The 18,247-nt window shown below is 37.9% G+C and overlaps 2 non-coding genes across 2 annotated transcripts; both read left to right on the forward strand.

The window, feature by feature from the left end:
- Window positions 1-1,653: 1,653 nt before the first annotated feature.
- LOC148580402 (small nucleolar RNA R71) lies at window positions 1,654-1,757 on the forward strand. Its single transcript, XR_015895503.1, has one exon. It is a non-coding gene; the product is annotated as a small nucleolar RNA R71 (small nucleolar RNA).
- Window positions 1,758-10,908: 9,151 nt separating this feature from the next.
- On the forward strand, window positions 10,909-11,016 carry LOC148580403 (small nucleolar RNA R71). Its single transcript, XR_015899375.1, has one exon. It is a non-coding gene; the product is annotated as a small nucleolar RNA R71 (small nucleolar RNA).
- The last annotated feature ends 7,231 nt before the right edge of the window (window positions 11,017-18,247 follow it).

The raw sequence follows: 18,247 nt of genomic DNA on the forward strand, positions 1-18,247 counted from the left end.
TACTCATCATGTATTCTCAATATCAATTCTCCTTTTTCTACATCAATGAGGGATTTTCCAATAGCTAGAAATGGTCTCCTCAGAATAATGGGATGGAGGTAGCTTTCCTCCATGTCCAGAACAACAAAGTCAGTGGAGAGGAAGTAGTTTCCTACTTTCACCAATACATTTTCAATTAGTCCTTTAGCCTTCTTCTGAGTTTTATCTGCCAATTGGACGATTACATCTGTGGATCTCAGCCCATTGATTTGAAACTTCTTCATAAGAGATAGAGGCATCACATTTATGCTAGCTCCTAAGTCGCAGAATCCTCTGTCAATTTTTGTCTCTCCTATGGCACATGGAATATGAAAACTCCCTGGATCTTTTTTCTTTATGAGTTTGTCTTTCTTGATGAGGGCACTGTATTTCTTGTTCATTTTCACTGTTTGTCCCCCTTTTAAGGTTCCTTTCTTGGTCAACAGTTCTTTCATGTACCTGATGTATGTTGGAATCTGTTGAAGAACTTTTGTGAATGGAATGTTCACACTGAGAGTTGCAAAAATGTCTAGGAATCTTGAATATGACCTGTCTTTCTCACTTCCCTTGAGTCTTTGTAGGAATGGTGCTTGTGGCACAAAGGGCTTGAGGTATTCTTTCTCTTTTTGTTCCTTCCCCTGTTTAGGGTTAGCCATTTCTTCTATCTCCCTTACATCCTTCCTTGGCTTCCCTTCATCATACTCTGAGTGTATGGAGCATTCTTCCTTCAGACCTTCTTCACTGCTTAGATTGATTGACTTGCATTCTTCCCATCTTATCTTCCTCATTTCCCCTCTTGGATTTTTCTCTGTATCACTTGGAAAACTATTAGTGGGCCTTGGAAATTTTTGTGAAAGATGTCCTACTTGAAGTTCGAGATTCTTAAGAAGCTCTCCTCGACTTTTCATAATACCTCTCTCCTCTTCCCAGAATTTTTTCATTTCTTCACACTCTTTGTTAAGGTTTGCAATCATAGCTTCCATCCTGGCCATTCTGTCCTCATCATGTGGTGCTGATTGGTTGGAATCGGGGTGTTGAGAGTGGTTGTTGTGGTTTTGGTGTGGTGGCTGTGAGTAGGTATTTTGTGTGGTATGGTATGGTTTTTGGTTTGAGTTTTGGTGAGTGGAGTGGTTGTATTGGGCTGGATTATGAGGTCTGTGATCTTGGCCTTGGTTTTATTCGTTTTCCCACCCAATATTTGAGTGGTTTCTCCAACCAGAATTGTAGGTTTTAGAGTAAGGATAATTAGCTTGCCTAGTTGAGTTTCCAAAGTAATTAGCTTCCTCCCAGTTGGCTCCTTCTTCTGTCTCCAATTCTTCTTGAGGTGATGGTTGAATGTGGATAGCTACAGCCCGATTCTTCTCCATTTGCTTGGTCAATTCAGCAAGTTGCTTGGTGATCATCTTGTTCTGGGCCAGGAGTGCATCCATATGGTTCAATTCCAAGACTCCCCTGTTGTTGCTCCTATCTGATGCATAAAAATACTCATTGTCAGCTACTGTCTCTATGACATCAATAGCCTCTTCAATAGTTTTCTTCTTGTTTAGGAAACCTCCTGATGAATGATCTACAGCTTTCCTTGATTCACAATTCAACCCTTCATAGAAGATGTGGATTTACACCCACTCATTGAACATGTCAGGGGGGCATTTCTTCGTCAAGTCTTTGAATCTCTCTCAAGCTTCATAAAGGACTTCACCATCTTGTTGTCTGAATGTCTGCACTTTAGTTCTTAGCTTGTTGACTCTTTGTGGAGGGTAGAACCTTGTCAAGAATCTGCTCATTACATCTTCCCAGGTTGTCAAGCTTTCCTTTGGGAATAACTCTAGCCATTTTGATGCTTTGTCCCTCAAAGAAAATGGAAACAGTAATAATCTATAGGTGTCAGGATGAACACCATTAGACTTAACCATGTCACATATCCTTTGGAATTTAGTGAGATGTTCATTAGGATCTTCTTGTGCACTTCCTCCAAAAGAACAGTTGTTCTAGACAAGAGTTATGAGCTGAGGCTTTAATTCGAAATTGTTAGCATGGATGGTTGGCCTCTGAATGCTGCTACCATAATTTCCTGGATTTGGATTGATGTATGATCCCAGGACTTTCTTCTCTTGTCCAGCAGGGTTAGCTCCACCCCTTCTGGCATGGTTATTCACCTCTTCTTCATGGTGAATTTCCATATCATCCTCCATTGTTATATCAAAGTATTCCTCCTCTTCTTCAGTACCAATAACCCTCTTTCCTCTTGCTTCCCTTCTTAGTCTCAGGAAAGTTCTTTCTGGTTCACTATCAAATGAGGTTAAAATTTCCCTCCTCCTACCTGTCATATAATGAACAAGTACAAGAAATAGCCAGTACAAAGTCAACTAAAACAGAGTATAGTTAGCTTGGTTAGGGCAATTTATCAAATAGTTAGTATGTTAGTTGCAGGAAAGTAAAGAAGTAAAAGAAATTAAAAAGAAATAACCAAAAATTACAGCAATTGAAAAGGAACAGCTGAAATTAAAAATTCAATAAATCAAACAAAAATAAAAGTGCTCAATCTAGGTATCCTTCAATTTAGTAATTGTTAATACAAAACCAATCCTCGGCAGCGGCGCCATAAACTTGATACGCGGAAACTATCTCTCAACAAATTTCCTTCCGACAAGTGCAGTAAATGAAAACTAAACAAAAATGGGTAGATCAGAGAAGGGGGGATCATTGGGTTCAGGAGATGTACAATTCTTCGGATCAAATTCATTTTCATCTCTAACACAATCAATGCATTCATTGATCTCCTTGGAAATCTTAGGTGATTAGATCCTAATTCCTTAGCAATCTAATCTCTCTAAGCATGTGCAATTGCCCAATTCCTTGATTTAAGTGCTCATGGGAAGAGGTGAAGTTTGGTCACTGATTATACCACACAAATTCATAGATCAAAGTGTTGGTAGTATTACATGTCACTATATCCATCCAAACCCCAATCTAATCCAATGTGAGAAAGCATTTCTAGTATGATCTCCTCATTCCTCTTCCAAGGTTCTGAGGAGATCCAATTATGAATAGCTTCTTTCCCAAGATAACTATCCAATTGGATGAAGAACGAAAGCTTTCTAGCAAAATCAAGAGAAAAGAAAGAAGAAGATGAATGAAAACTAATATTGATCCATTGAATTACACAGAGCTCCCTAACCCAATGAAAGGGATTTAGTTGTTCATAGCTCTAAAAATGGAAATTGGAATTCTCCAATACATTCTGAAATTCAAGTGCAGTAAATGAAAACTAAACAAAAATAAAAAAATTGGTGAAAAGTCCTCTCTAACTTAAATTCTAAGCTATTTATACACTTTCTTCCATTGATCTTCAAGCTTTGAATTGGACTTTTGGCCTTGATGGAATTGGATTGAAGATGGCTCCAATTGGTTTCCCTTGGTGTTGAGAAGAGATTCGTGTAAAATTTGACTCCTGATGCTTCACGTTTGAGTCAACGTTTGAGTGCCAACATTGACTCAAACACCATTCTAAACAAACCAGCGAATCCATAAAGTTTGCTGCCAATGGCGTTTGACTCAACGTTACAGGGCCAACGTTCAGCTTACCCACGCGTATGCGTGCTTCACGCGCTCACCCAAAAAGGGTCGAAAAATTCTCATCCATGTGTACGCGTGCTTCACGCATGTGCGGGGATGCAAATTTTTCATTTTTCAGCTTCAGGGGACGTTGGCCTCAGCGTTGGACCCCAACGTACCCTCCAATGTTGGCATTATCATTCGTGCGCGTACTCCACGCTAACGCGTAAACTGTCTTTTTTCTATCCACCCGTATGCGTGCTTCACGCCTTCGCGTGAAATCTGAGATTTTTCTTAGTCACGCGTACGTGTATACCATGCTTACGCATGTATTGCCTTATTTTCAGTCCATGCGTACGCATCACTGACGCGTACGCGTCGATTTCAAAAATTTCAAATCAAAATTCTGAGCTGAGCATCGCGGACGTTGGAGGCTAGCGTTTGAGTTAACGTTGGACCTCCAACGTTTGATTTTGACGCGTACGCGTGACCCACGCGTACGCGTGGATGGTCAATTTTTGCTATTCCACACGTGCGCGTGACGCACGCTTGCGCGCGGATATCAAATTTTGCTTTTTTCACGCGTACACGTCACCCAAAATTTCCTTAGCTCCAGAATTGAATTTTTTTATCACCACGTTAGGGGTAACGTTGGATGTCCAACGCTACCTCAAACTTGAGCATCAGCAGTATTTACAGAGAAGTGCTCTGTTTCTCTTTCAACGTTTGAGGCAACGTTGGTGGTCCAACTTGGCCACCAACGTTGCTTCCTCTTCATCCTTTCTATGCTCCTTCTTCGACCTTCCTCCATGCTTTCCTTCACATATCATTAACCAATGAATGCATCAAAGCCTTGCTAAAGTCATGAGAATTCTTATCATTCTTAGTATACAGGCAATCATAGCATAAATCATCATGAAATTGAATCAAATTTCTCATGGTTGAATGAATATAGGCAAACACAAATTTCAACCCAATTTGCTTACTTATAGCTAAAGAAAGTGCATAAAACCTATCAAAAACAAAGAAAAAGGCTAGTGAAACTAGCCTAAGATGCCCTGGCATCAGTTAGGACTTATGGATTAAGGTCAATTATGCTTGCTTGACTTACTCCTCGATGGTTGGGGTTGACTAGGCGAAATTGACTCATGATAATTACCATAGTTGTGGTTATGGCAATGATAGGATTCCTTGGATCCTCACTCGCAAGTCAAGGCTCTTTATTTGCATTTTCACCAGTTTTGATCTTATTTATCCTTGCTTGCATCAATTTCCAATTTTTAATATTGTTTATTTCTTTTATTGTTTAGTTTCTTTAATCTTTTGTTCTTTGATTATAAAACCCCCTTTGCCCTCTTCACAATTGAAGGAAGTAATATTTCATTTGCATTCCTAGGGAGAACGACCCGAGGTTTAATTACTCTCAGTTTATGTTTTGTATTGACTTTATTATTTGATCGATGTTCAATTGTTGGGTTTGGACTATACTTGCAACGGACAAAATTCAACTTTTAGTGCAAAAATCCAAACCCGTACATTTGGGCATCGTCATTGTCCCAAAGAAAAAAAAAGGGGAATAAGGAATGCATATGTGTTTTGAATAGAAACTAAGGCATGAATGTGTGTGAAAAAAAGTAATGGCTGGTTAGAATGCATTTTTGTGATTTGGTTGATATAGGTTGAGTGAGATACTTGAGCTAATCAAGGATCCAATTCTTTAGTCCACTTAGCCATATCTATCCCACCTTAACCCTAACCCAATTACAACCCTAATAAGTCCTCATGATAATTGCATTCATGCATCACATGCTTGTTGATTGTTAGATGAAAAGCAAATCCTTCAAAGCATGATTAGAAGAGACTTGAGTGATTAAACCATTAGACACCGAGTGATTAGAGTGTATACACACCTAGTGAGGGTTCAATTATTCAACTCTATGTTTCCATGCTTCTTATCATGTATTCTTGCAAGTTGCTTCATTTTGATGAGTGAACTAATTCTCTAGATTTTGGATGCACTGGATTATTTCCTTGCTTAGCCCTATTTGTCCATATACTTGCTTGGAAATTTGATTGTTTGTTTTCACCAATTTTATATAGATACTATAGATAGATATATAAGTATAGATAGTATATACATACTCGCATGCATATAGGTAGTTGCATTTAATAGGTTGAACCCCTCTTTATTGTTTTCCTTGTTGGTTTAGCATGAGGACATGCTACTGTTTAAGTGTGGGAGAATTGATGAGTCCATATTTGTTGGTGTATTTTGACTCAAATTGGATGGATTCTAGCACATGAACTCACACTTAAGCACCAAAATAGCATACTTTTGTGTTTGATCCCCAATTTGATCCTAAATGTGAAAACATGCAATTTTGTGCTTGAAATGAGCTATTTAATTCCACTTTTATTCCATTTGATGCCATGACATGTTTGATGAGTGCTTTCAGGCCTTAGAGGTAACAATGGATAGCCAAAAGTGGAAGAAAGCATGTACAAGGGAGAAAACATGAAGAAAATAAGGAAAAGCACACACAGCAAGGTGTGCGTGCGCACAAGCAAGCGTGCGCACGCACAAGACCGATTCAGCCAAGTGTGCGTGCGCATAAGCAGTGTGCATGCGCAGAAGAGGAAATTTGCATGTGTGCGTGCACACAAGTACCCGTGCTCACGGATAGGAGTCCATTCAGCCAAGTGTGCAGACGCACACATCTGTGTGTCTGCACAGGTCCCTGCACGTGATGTTTTTAATGAAACACGTGCTGTGCATTTTCTGAGGGCTTTTGGCCCACATTTTGGAGGCTTGAGGCTGAATTTGGAGTGCTATATAAGGGGGATTCAACACATATCAAAATAAGCTTTTCATTAGGTTAGATTAAGTAGAAAATGCTCTCTTAGGGTTTAATTTCCATCTCCATTGTAGCTTTTTATAGAAGTTTTGATCTTTGATTTTGCTCCTTTAATTGTTAGTACTCTCAATTTCCTCTTTAATGATAGAACTTTTACTTTCATTTCCTTTTGGTTCAAGTTACTTGTCCATATTGCATACATAGTTCTTTTGTTCTTTCATTAGTTTATTAATTGCAATTTTGTCTTGTTCTTTTATTTCTATATTCTCCCTTTGCTTCCTTCATTGAGAATAACCCGGGAGTCTAAATACCCTCGGTAAATTTTGTATTGAATTGTGACATCTTTTGGATTGAATTTTGATTGTGAGATTTTATTGTTGATTTGGACTATACTACCAACGAAGGAATTCCATTTTGAGAAACTCTAGATCAATGATGAAACACTCATTATCAAAGTCCTATTGATTAGGATGAATATGCACCTTCAAATAATGACTCAACTCTTGATCAATCATTTCAATTATTCTGGTTTCCCTACTCTCAAATTCTTCTTTTGCTTGAGGATAAGCAACATTTTAAGTTTGGTGTTGTGATGCATGTGCATCTTAGTTAGTTTAGCTAGCTAGTTTAGTTAGTTTATAGTTTATTTTTATGCATTACAGCAAACAAACAAGTGACTTCATGGATTATATTTGCATTTAGTAGATCATTAAACATGAATTGAATTTATAATTGTTTCATGAATATACAAGTCAAGTTTGATGCAATAGGGGATATTAAGTGAATTTGTAATCATGAGAATTATTGCTGCACTTAGTATATTAGTATATCTGGTCTTGATTCATGGAATGATTCAAACTTTAATGCATCCTATTTAACAATTGATAGAAAATCAAGGAAAGAAGTGGTGGTGAGTATGCATGCGTGGACATGGAACAAATGAAGAAGCAATGCATGAAGTTGGGAATTGATAATGCCCAAGAAGGAATGCCCCTTGGAGGCGCTGGTGATGAAAGAGCTGGCGTTGGTAATGCCAAGAAAGGAAGCGCCCCTTTGGAGGGCGCTGGTGATGAAAGGGGTGGCGTTGGTAACATCTAGAAAGGAAGCGCGCCCTTTGGATGGCACTGGTAATGGAATAAGAGACCCCTTGGGAGCTACACTTGGGCATTGTTAACACCGAGAAAAGAAGCACGATCTTGAAGCAATGCCAAAGGAACAAGAGCTATCCCTAGAGCATGAAAGTTTGGTGTTGTCAACACCAAAGAACAAGGGCACCTAGTTGAAACAACGCCCCAAGTCACCCATGAGGTTTATCAACATGGCATTGGTAACGCCAAGCATAGAAGGCGCCACTTCAAAAGGGCACTGGTAATGAAGCAATGAAGCACCAAAGAAGCAATGCATGCCTAGGTATTGTTAACGCCACCATAAGAAGTGCTAGGATCAAAGGGATTACTAAAGGAAGAAGTGAAGCTAAACTAAGGCATTGTTGATGCCCATTGATAAAGCGGTCGAGTATGATAACGCCATTTCACCACAAGTTGATCTTGGGAGTGCATAGTTGGTGTTACCATCGCCAAGTGAAGAAGACGCCCCCTCAAAGTAATGCCTGTGATAGTTGGGAGTGCAAATTTTGGCATTCGCACGTACGGATTGTCTACACGTACGCGTGAATCAGCGTTCGTGCGTACGTATCTTCCACGCATACGCGTGACAAGGAATTTTGCGCGTATGCATGTGCTGAGCGTACACGTGACAAGCGTTAGTAACGCCCATCATAGAAGGCGCCCATTTCAAGCAACATCTGCGAAGCAAATCCTCACTTGGACTCTTGGCATTGGTAACACTATAATTAAAGGGCGCCAGCTTCAAATAACACCTAGTTAAAAAAAGTGCTTCAGATTTAAGCCAAGTTAAACCCGAAAGCCCAATAAGATCCAACTCGGAAGCAAACTTCAAGGAAAAGGAAATGAAAATTGATGTAATGATTTGAATAGAGGGGGGAGCAGAAGTAGTATAAATAGGGGGAATTGGAACTTTTGAGGGACGTCTTCTTTTGGCTTTTAGTTTTAATCTTCATTTTGAGAATTCTGTACTTTTCGCATGAGTCACTAAACCTTTTACCACATTAGGTAGAGGAGCTCTGTTGAATTGAAATGGATTGATGTTCATCTTCTTCTCTTCTTGATTCTATTTTTATTTATCTAAGAGAGAGTTTCTGATCTTCACAAATCCAATTCTATTGGAAGAGGAATTGAATCTATTAGAATTCTATGTGAGCACTGGAAAAGGGATCATAGTGATTCAGTTTGAAACTCTTCTCTCACAATATTTTTTATTTTGATTCAGAACCTAATATGTGACATGTAATCAATCTGAATTAGGATCTTAAGAGTTGTGTGGCTTGGGATTAAAATTTATATTTCACCTCTTTTCATGAGCATTGGATCAAGGAATTGGCATTTGTTCATGTTTAGAGAAACCGAATTGCCAAAGAATTGGAATTCAGTTACTTATGATCTGCCAGAGATCTAACATTGCATGAATGAGAGGAAAGAGTAGTTTATTGATTCAGAAAGATTTGACATCTCCAATTCTTAATGATTTATATTCATAACACCTCCTTTCTTGTTTTAGCTTTCCTTCTGTTACAAGTCATTGATTCAATTATTTTTAGTTTCTTTAATTCCAGTTTCATTTACTTGTTAAATTGAATGTTGGTAATTCCTTAGTTGTTACTTTCCAGTTCTAAATTTCTTACAATTTAAGATTCTGCTCTTACATTCCAGCAATTTATTTCTCTTGCCATTTACTCTTTTGTATTTACCTTATTACATTTTAAATTCTCAATCATTTACTTTCCCGCTCTTTAATTTCAGTCATTTACTTCATTGCCAAATTATCTAAAATTTGATCAAACTTCATCAAATTGATTATTTAACTAGAGTAGCCGATTGATTAAAGATGCTTGATCTATCAATCCTCATGGAATTGATCTCACTCACAGTGAGTTATTACTTGATTACAACATGGCGCACTTGCCGGTGAATTTTGTTTGTCAAATCTATATCAGCAATATGCTAATGAAGTTGCTCCCTTACATAAACCATTTCGAAGGATTAAGCATAGTGTTGATTATGAAATAGTTTACACTTTTCTTTGATGACCAATAAAATTTAGGATTATAGAAGTAACATGTTTACTTGATTGAACTTGAACCATTAAAATGACTTCGATTATGTTCGACTTAATTAAAGGGTTTCTAACTTTTAGTCCATTTCATCAAAGAGGATAAACCCCAAACTGAATGAATCTTCAAGACTTCAAGTTGATATTCAATAATTTCTCACTTAAATTTTACTTTTTGTCAAAATCGCTTTTAAATAAATTGCCAAACATAGATCACTTTACCTCAAAATCCATTCCAAATAAATCAATTCTACAAGAAATAGAACTAAATACACAAAACTACAGATTAAGAGAGCATAGAAATTTACTAATATGGTAATACACCAGTGTTCCGTGAATATGAGGTTTTCTGGTAGAACAACAACAACCTCCTATTTTTCGAGCAGTTTACTTTGGTTATTTAGTCCAACTGACCAACGATAGTCTCATCCTCTTCTGATACTTGGAATTTATAGAGAATTAGATACCATCAAACTCTATGCATCCATTTCTACAACCACAAATAAGAAAAGAGGATCAATTGGTACATTTTAATATTAAAGATGAATTTCAACAAGCCATGACATGAATGGAAGCTAGAAAATTATGAAAGATAACATAAAATGATCAAATTCAATTAATTATAAAGTTATGATAACCAAAACCTTCAATTCAGATTTCAGAAGCAAAATTACATCATAACAAGTTACATATGGTCTTAAAGAACATGATAAAGATATTATTCAATAGATGCAAAAGGAAAAAAAAAAGCTTACAGCTTCATGCCTATACTTCAGGTTCAACCAAATTCATCAACCCAATTGTAGAATACTATAATTAGCATAAAAAGTATAACTTTTTTCACATAATAAACAACTTATACAAATATTTGATTTGAAGATAAATGATAATGAGGAGAAGATCCCTCGGGTGCATAAGAACAATTGGATCCTTTTTATTACCCTTGCCTTTTGGTTTTAAGGGCTATTGCCTTTTTGCTCTTGCCTTTTTCTTTTTTTTTTCTTTTTTTGCGCTATTTTTTTCTGCAAGCTTTTGTATTCACTGCTTTTTCTTGCTTCAAGAATCATTTTTATGATTTTTCAGATTATCAAATAACATTTATCCTTTTTCCTTATTCTTCAAGAGCCAACATATTTAACATTCATAAACATCAAATTCAAAAGACATATGCACTATTCAAGCATTCATTCAGAAAATAAAAAGTATTGTCACCACCTGCAGAATGGTCCAATGACATTTTAGATAATTCAGACAGACCATCATAGAATATATCCAGGATGGTCCATTCTGAAAGCATGTCAGAAGGACACTTTTTGGTCAGTTCCTTGTATCTCTCCCAAGCTTCATAGAGGGATTCACCTTCTTTCTGTCTGAAGGTTTGAACATCCACTCTAAGCTTACTAAGCTTTTGAGGAGGAAAGAACTTGACTAAGAAAGCCGTGACCAACTTATCCCAAGAGTTCAGGCTATCTTTAGGTTGAGAGTCCAACCATATTCTAGCTCTGTCTCTTACAGAAAATGGGAAAAGCATAAGCCTGTAGACCTCGGGATCAACCCCATTGGTCTTAACAGTATCACAGATATGCAAGAATTCAGTTAAGAACTGAAAAGGATCTTTTGATGGAAGTCCATAAAACTTGCAGTTCTGTTGCATCAGAGAAACTAATTGAGGTTTCAACTCAAAGTTGTTTGCTCCAATGGCACGGATTGAGATGCTTCTTCCATGTAAATTGGAATTTGGTGCAGTGAAGTCACCAAGCATCTTCCTTGCATTGTTATTATTTTCGGCCATGTCTCCTTCTTTTTAGAAAATTTCTGTCAGATTTTCTCTAGAGATTTATGCTTTAGCTTCCCATAGCTTCCTCTTCAGAGTCCTTTCAGGTTCAGGATCAGCTTCAACAAGAATGTTCTTATCCTTGTTCCTGCTCATGAAAAAGAAGAGAACAGAAAATAAAATATGGAAACCTCTATGTCAAAGTATAGAGATTCCTTTATGTGAGTAGAAGAGAAGAATAAAAGAAGGAGAATCCAAACACAAGGGTGAGGAGTAGGTTCGAATTCTTAGATGAAGAGGAGTGTTAGTAAATAAATAAATAAATAAAAGGAGGTGAGGGAGAAGAATTTTCAAAAATTAGATAAAATAAAATAAAAGTATTTTTGTTTTTAAATTAGAATTAAAATTAAAAATTCGAAAATTAAGAAAGGAACAATTAAATCAAATTAAATTAAATTTAAGACAATTAATTAATTTAAAAAGGAATTTTGAAAAATATGAAGGTGATTTTCGAAAATTAGAAAGAGAGGGTTAGTTAGGTAGTTTGGAAAATGATATGATTGAAATAGTAAACTTTTAAAATCAAACAAAAAGTCAAGTAGTTAATTGAAAAAGATTTAAAAATCAAATATGAAAAGATAAGAAGTTAGAAAAGATTTTGAAATTGATTTTGAAAAAGATGTGATTGAAATCTATTTTGAAAAATATTTGAAAAAAATTTAAAAAGATTTGATTTTGAAAATTAAAGTTGATTACTTGACTAACAAGAAACAAAAATATATGATTTTAAAATTTAAAGATTGAACCTTTCTTAATAGGCAAGTAACAAACTTAAAAATTTTGAATCAATCACATTAATTGTTAGCATTAATTTCGAAAATATGAAATAGAAATAAGAAAAAAATTTTGAAAATAAATTTTGAAATTTTCGAAAACATTAAGAAAAAATGAAAAAGATTTGATTTTTGAAAAAGATTTGTAAAAGATAGAATTTTTAAATTGAAAATTTGACTTGACTCATAAGAAACAACTAAATTTTAAAAAGTTTTGAAAAAGTCAACTCAAATTTTTGAAAATTTATGAGAGAAAAAGGGAAAGATATTTTTTTGATTTTTGAATGTTTAATAAAGAGAGAGAAAAACAATAAAAAAAACTCAAAACATAAAAATTATGAATCAAAACACACAATGCATGCAAGAACACTTTGAATGTCAAGATGAACACCAAGAACACTTTGAATGTCAAGATGAACACCAAGAACTTATTTTTGAAAATTTTTAAGAAAAGAAAAACATGCAAGACACCAAACTTAATAATTTTTCATGTATAGACACTAACAAATTGAAAATGCATATGAAAAATAAGAAAAGACACAAAACAAGAAATTTTAAATATCAAACAAGAAGACTTACCAAGAACAACTTGCAGATCATGAAGAATGCAATGCATGGATTTTCGAAAGAAAAATAAAGAATGCAATTGACACAAAACTTAAAAATTGACACTAGACTAAGACAAGAAACATAAAATTTTTTTGGTTTTTTTATGATTTTATAAGAATTTGTTTTTTTGAATAATTTTCGAAAATAAAAAGAATAAAAACAAAAAGCTTAAAATTAAAATAAAATTACCTAATCTGAGCAACAAGATGAACCGTCAGTTGTCCAAACTCGAACAATCCCCGGCAACGGCGCTAAAAACTTGGTGCGCAGAAATCGTGACGGTTCCATTCCTTGGTAACGGCGGTAAAAACTCAATACGCACGTTCATAATCTTAGTTCTTTGTCACAACTTTGCACAACTAACCAGCAAGTGCACTGGGTCGTCCAAGTAATAAACCTTACGTGAGTAAGGGTCGATCCATGGAGATTGTCGGTTTGAAGCAAGCTATGGTCACCTTGTAAATATCAGTCAGGCGGATTCAATTGATTATAGAGATTTAATAATTAAAAGATAAATAAAATATAAAATAAAGATAGTGATACTTATGTAATTCATTGGTGAGAATTTTAGATAAGCGTATAGAGATGTGTTCGTTCCTCCTGAACCTCTGCTTTCCTATTGTCTTCATCCAATCAGTCATACTCCTTTCTATGGCAAGCTGTATGTTAGGCATTACCGTTGTCAATGGCTACATCCTGTCCTCTCAGTGAAAATGGTCCAATGCGCTGTCACTGCATGGCTAATCATCTACCGGTTCTCGATCATACTGGAATAGGATCCATTGATCCTTTTGCGTCTGTCACTACGCCCAGCACTCGCGAGTTTGAAGCTCGTCACAGCCATCCATTCCTGGATCCTACTCGGAATACCACAGACAAGGTTTAGACTTTCTGGATCTCAAGAATGGCTGTCCATGGATTCTAACTTATACCACGAAGACTCTGATTAAGGAATCCCAGAGATATTCATTCAATCTAAGGTAGAACAGAAGTGGTTGTCAGGCACGCGTTCATAGGTTGGGAATGATGATGACTGTCACGATCATCACATTCATATTGAAGTGCGAATGAATATCTTAGAATCGGAATAAGCTTGAATTGAATAGAAAAACAATAGTACTTTGTATTAATTCATGAGGAACAGCAGAGCTCCACACCTTAATCTATGGTGTGTAGAAACTCTACCGTTGAAAATACATAAGAACAAGATCCAGGCATGGCCGAGTGGCCACCCCTCATAAAGGTCTAAGATAGCATAAAACTGATCAAAGATGTCTAATACAATAGTAAAAGGTCCTATTTATATCAGACTAGTTACTAGGGTTTACAGAAAATGAGTAAATGATGCAGAAATCCACTTCTGGGGCCCACTTGGTGTGTGCTTGGGCTGAGCATTGAGCTTTACACATGTAGAGGCTTTTCTTGGAGTTGAACGCCACTTTGTAACCTGTTTCTGACGTTTAACTCCACTTTGCAACCTGTTTCTGGCGTTTAACTCCAGAATGCAGCATAGAACTGGTGTTGAACGCCAGTTTGCGTCATCTAAACTTAGGCAAATATGGACTATTATATATTTCTGGAAAGCCCTGGATGTCTACTTTCCAACGCAATTGAGAGCGCACAATTTAGAGTTCTGTAGCTCCAGAAAATTCACTTTGAGTGCAGGGAGGTCAGAATCCAGTAGCATCTGCAATCCTTCTTCAACCTCTGAATCTGATTTTTGCTCAAGTCCCTCAATTTCAGCCAGAAAATACCTAAAATCATAGAAAAACACACAAACTCATAGTAAAGTCTAGAAATGTGATTTTTATTTAAAAACTAATAAAAATATATTAAAAACTAACTAAATCATACTGAAAACTATGTAAAAATAATGCCAAAAAGCGTATAAATTATCCACTCATCACTACTTCAACAGTGGTTATTGGTTCATCCTCTATAAATACACTAACACACTCAGGTAAACCTAAGTTCCAATATACTTAAACCTGCTTAACCCCTTGATAACTTAGGCATCGGAGTGTCTTGCAGGTACCACCCCCACTTTTTCAAATACACAACTCGGACGGCGGCTCTCTGATACAAGACAAGTCGGAGACCACTCCATTGGACGTTTGGGCCTCATAAGCGAGCCCAATCAACATCTAGTTTTAGGTAAACCCCGAAACATTAGCGCTGTTGCCGGAGACCTGGAGATCAACGCACAATGGCAGACGACCAGTACAAAGAAGGGTGCACCGCATCCGAGTCAGATCAAAAATACCGAGATATGGTCAATAATGACTAGGCAATAATAGTACCTCACCCAAGAACGGATGGACCACATGGTGAAGGCCCCTTAGGAACTCAAGGACAAAGGACAATCCCCTCTGAGGTTCACCAACCCGAAAGGGAGGAACAACCTCATGACACCGACCTAATGGGATGGCTACAGAGACATCAGGGCCGACTTGAGCAGCTAGAGTAGGAATTGGAGTGACAGCTTGAAGCGGAGAGAAGCCTGAAAAGAGAGATAAAAAGGCGAAGAGAGCTGGAGGATATGCTCTCAAAGCTAGAATCTAACATACGGAATAAGGATTCTCGCTCGGCCCAGAAAGATAGTCCACTGGGGGGAGAAGATCCATTCACCGAGGATATCATGCGGGCTAGGTTTCCTAGAAACTTTAAAAGCCCTGACAAGAACCTGTATGAGGGAACAATTGATCTGAAGCACTACCTCAGCAACTTTAAGAGTCGGATGTACTTAGCAAATGCTTCCGACACTACGCGTTGGAAGGCCTTTCCGACCACATTGACCAAAGCAGCCATGAAGTGGTTCGATAGCTTGCCCCCTAGGTCGGTATCCAGCTTCGACGATCTCTCACAAAAATTCCTTACCAGATTTTCAATCCAAAAATACAAGGTCAAGCACGCACCTAGTCTACTTGGAGTGAAACAGGAGGTCGGAGAACCCCTGAGGGAGTACATAGAAAGATTAAACAAAGCATGTTTGGAAATTCAAGACCAGTCCATTGAGGCAGTAATAATGGGGCTTGTTAATAGACCCTAAGAAGAACCCTTCTCTCAGTCTTTATCAAAAAGGCATCCGACTTCTTTGAATGTTGTACAAGAACGAGCTGAAAAGTACATAACCATGGAAAAAAATGCCAGGCTACAAAAACTGAACTGACGACTTGGGAATCTTCACCAGACAAAGGAAAAGGGGAGCGAGCCCAAGAGGAAGGAAGAAGTCGGACCTGAAAAACCCAGAAGATATCATAACTACAGCCTGTTAAGAGTTTTCCTCGTAGATGTGTACAGGGAAATTTCTCATACCGAGAAGCTACCTCCCCCACGTCTAATAAAAAATAAAAAGGGGTGAAGTCGTAATGAGTATTGCGAGTACCATAAGCTTTATGAGCACTCAACAAATAATTGCTATGACCTAAAAAATGTGATAGAAAAGTTGGCCAGAGAAGGTCGGCTGGACAGATATATCGTGGAAAGGTCAAGTAGTCTGGGAAAAAGGAAGAGAGATGACGAAGACCACGAGCAGAGAGGTCCACCCCTACAAACTCTAGAGCAACAAATTCATATGATTTCAGGAGGGTTCGCTAGAGGAAGACTTACTAAGTCATCTCAAAAAAGATACCTAAAAGAAGTCTACCAAGTCGGGAACGATGGACCCAACCTTTCTACCATCTCTTTTACTAAAGAAGATGGACAAGGTATCGTACCCGGGGATGATGACCCGGTGGTAATCACCGTGATCCTCGCCAACGCTCACCTACACAGAACCCTGGTAGATCAAGGGAGCTCGGCCGATATATTGTTCAAACCAGCATTTGATAAGTTGGGGGCTGGAGGAAAAGGAGCTAAAAGACTACCTAGATACACTTTTCGAGTTAGGAGACACTCCTATCACGCCACTAGGCTTCATCTCCCTACACACAACTTTTGGAAGGGAGTTGAACTCTAAGAGTTTAAGCATCGACTTTATTGTTGTCGATGTAACCTCCGCTTACAATGCCCTGATAGGAGGACAACCCTAAATTGGCTAGGAGCAGTTGTTTCTACCTCTCATCTTTGCATGAAGTTCTTGACACCAGAGGGGATCGCTACTATCAAGGGAGATCAGAAGCTGGCGAGAAAGTGTTATAATGAAAGCCTAAACCTAAGGGGTAAGGGCAAGGAAGTCAACACAATTGAACTCGGAGGAGTCCAAGTAAGGGAAGAATTATGGCCACAGCTCGAAGGAAAAATGGAAGAAGTATAGATCGGGCAAGAGGTAAAAAAAACACCAACATAGGACCTAACTTAGCAAAGGATCTGAAGCAGGAACTTATAAAGCTCCTACAAGAGAACTCCGACTTCTTCGCATGGAAAGCCCCTGACATGCCTGGGATAAACCCCAAGCTCATGTCACATAGGTTGGCTGTCCATCCGAGATCCCGACCTGTCCAATAAAGGAGACGAAAGCTCGGATCCGAACGAACTCAAGTGGTCGAAGAACAAGTACCCGGCCTGGTTGGCAAATGTGGTACTAGTTAAAAAGCAAAATGGGAAGTGAAGGATGTGCGTTGACTATACCGACCTCAATAAAGCATGTCCAAAACACCCATATCCTCTACCTAATACTGATGCCCTAGTAGATTCCAGCTTGGGATATCAATATTTTTCATTCATGAACACCTACTCGGGATATAACCAAATCCCGATATACAAGTCGGACCATGAGAAGACATCCTTCATCACCCCCAGAGTGAACTATTGCTACATGGTCATGCCCTTCGGACTAAAAAACGCAGGGGCCACATATCAAAGGCTAATGAATAAGGTGTTCGCACCTCACATTGGAAATTTAATGGAAGTATATTTAGATGACATGTTAGTAAAGACCAAGGATGAGGCTGGCCTCCTGACAAACCTCTCACAAGTCTTCGGCACCATAAGAGGGCACGAGATGAGGTTAAATCCCACCAAGTAAACTTTTGTAGTGGAAGCTAAAAAATTTCTAGGATTCATGCTAACACAAAGGGGAATTGAAGCCAACCCCGATAAGTGCAGAGCAATCCTAGAAATAAAAATTCCGACTTGTCTAAAAGAAGTCCAACAATTGAATGGCCGGCTTGCAGCCTTATCTAGATTCTTGGTAGGATCAGCATTAAGATCCTTACTGCTTTTGTCGCTCCTTAGAAAAAGATGTCAATTTGAATGGACCCCTGAATGCGAAGAGGCTTTTTAGGAGTTCAAAAGATTTCTGAGTCAACCTCCCATCCTGACTAGGCCAAAACCGGGGGAAGAACTCGTATTGTATTTAGCTGTCGCCGAGAAGGCTACGTCGTTAGCATTAATACGAGAAGATGAGGTCGGGCAGCATCTCGTCTACTTCACTAGCAAGGTGTTTCAAGGCCCCGAGTTAAGGTACCAAAAAC

The sequence above is a fragment of the Arachis ipaensis genome, chromosome B10, assembly GCF_059453495.1.
Source record: "Arachis ipaensis isolate K30076 ecotype BB chromosome B10, ASM5945349v1, whole genome shotgun sequence".
NCBI classification, from domain to species: Eukaryota; Viridiplantae; Streptophyta; class Magnoliopsida; order Fabales; family Fabaceae; genus Arachis; species Arachis ipaensis.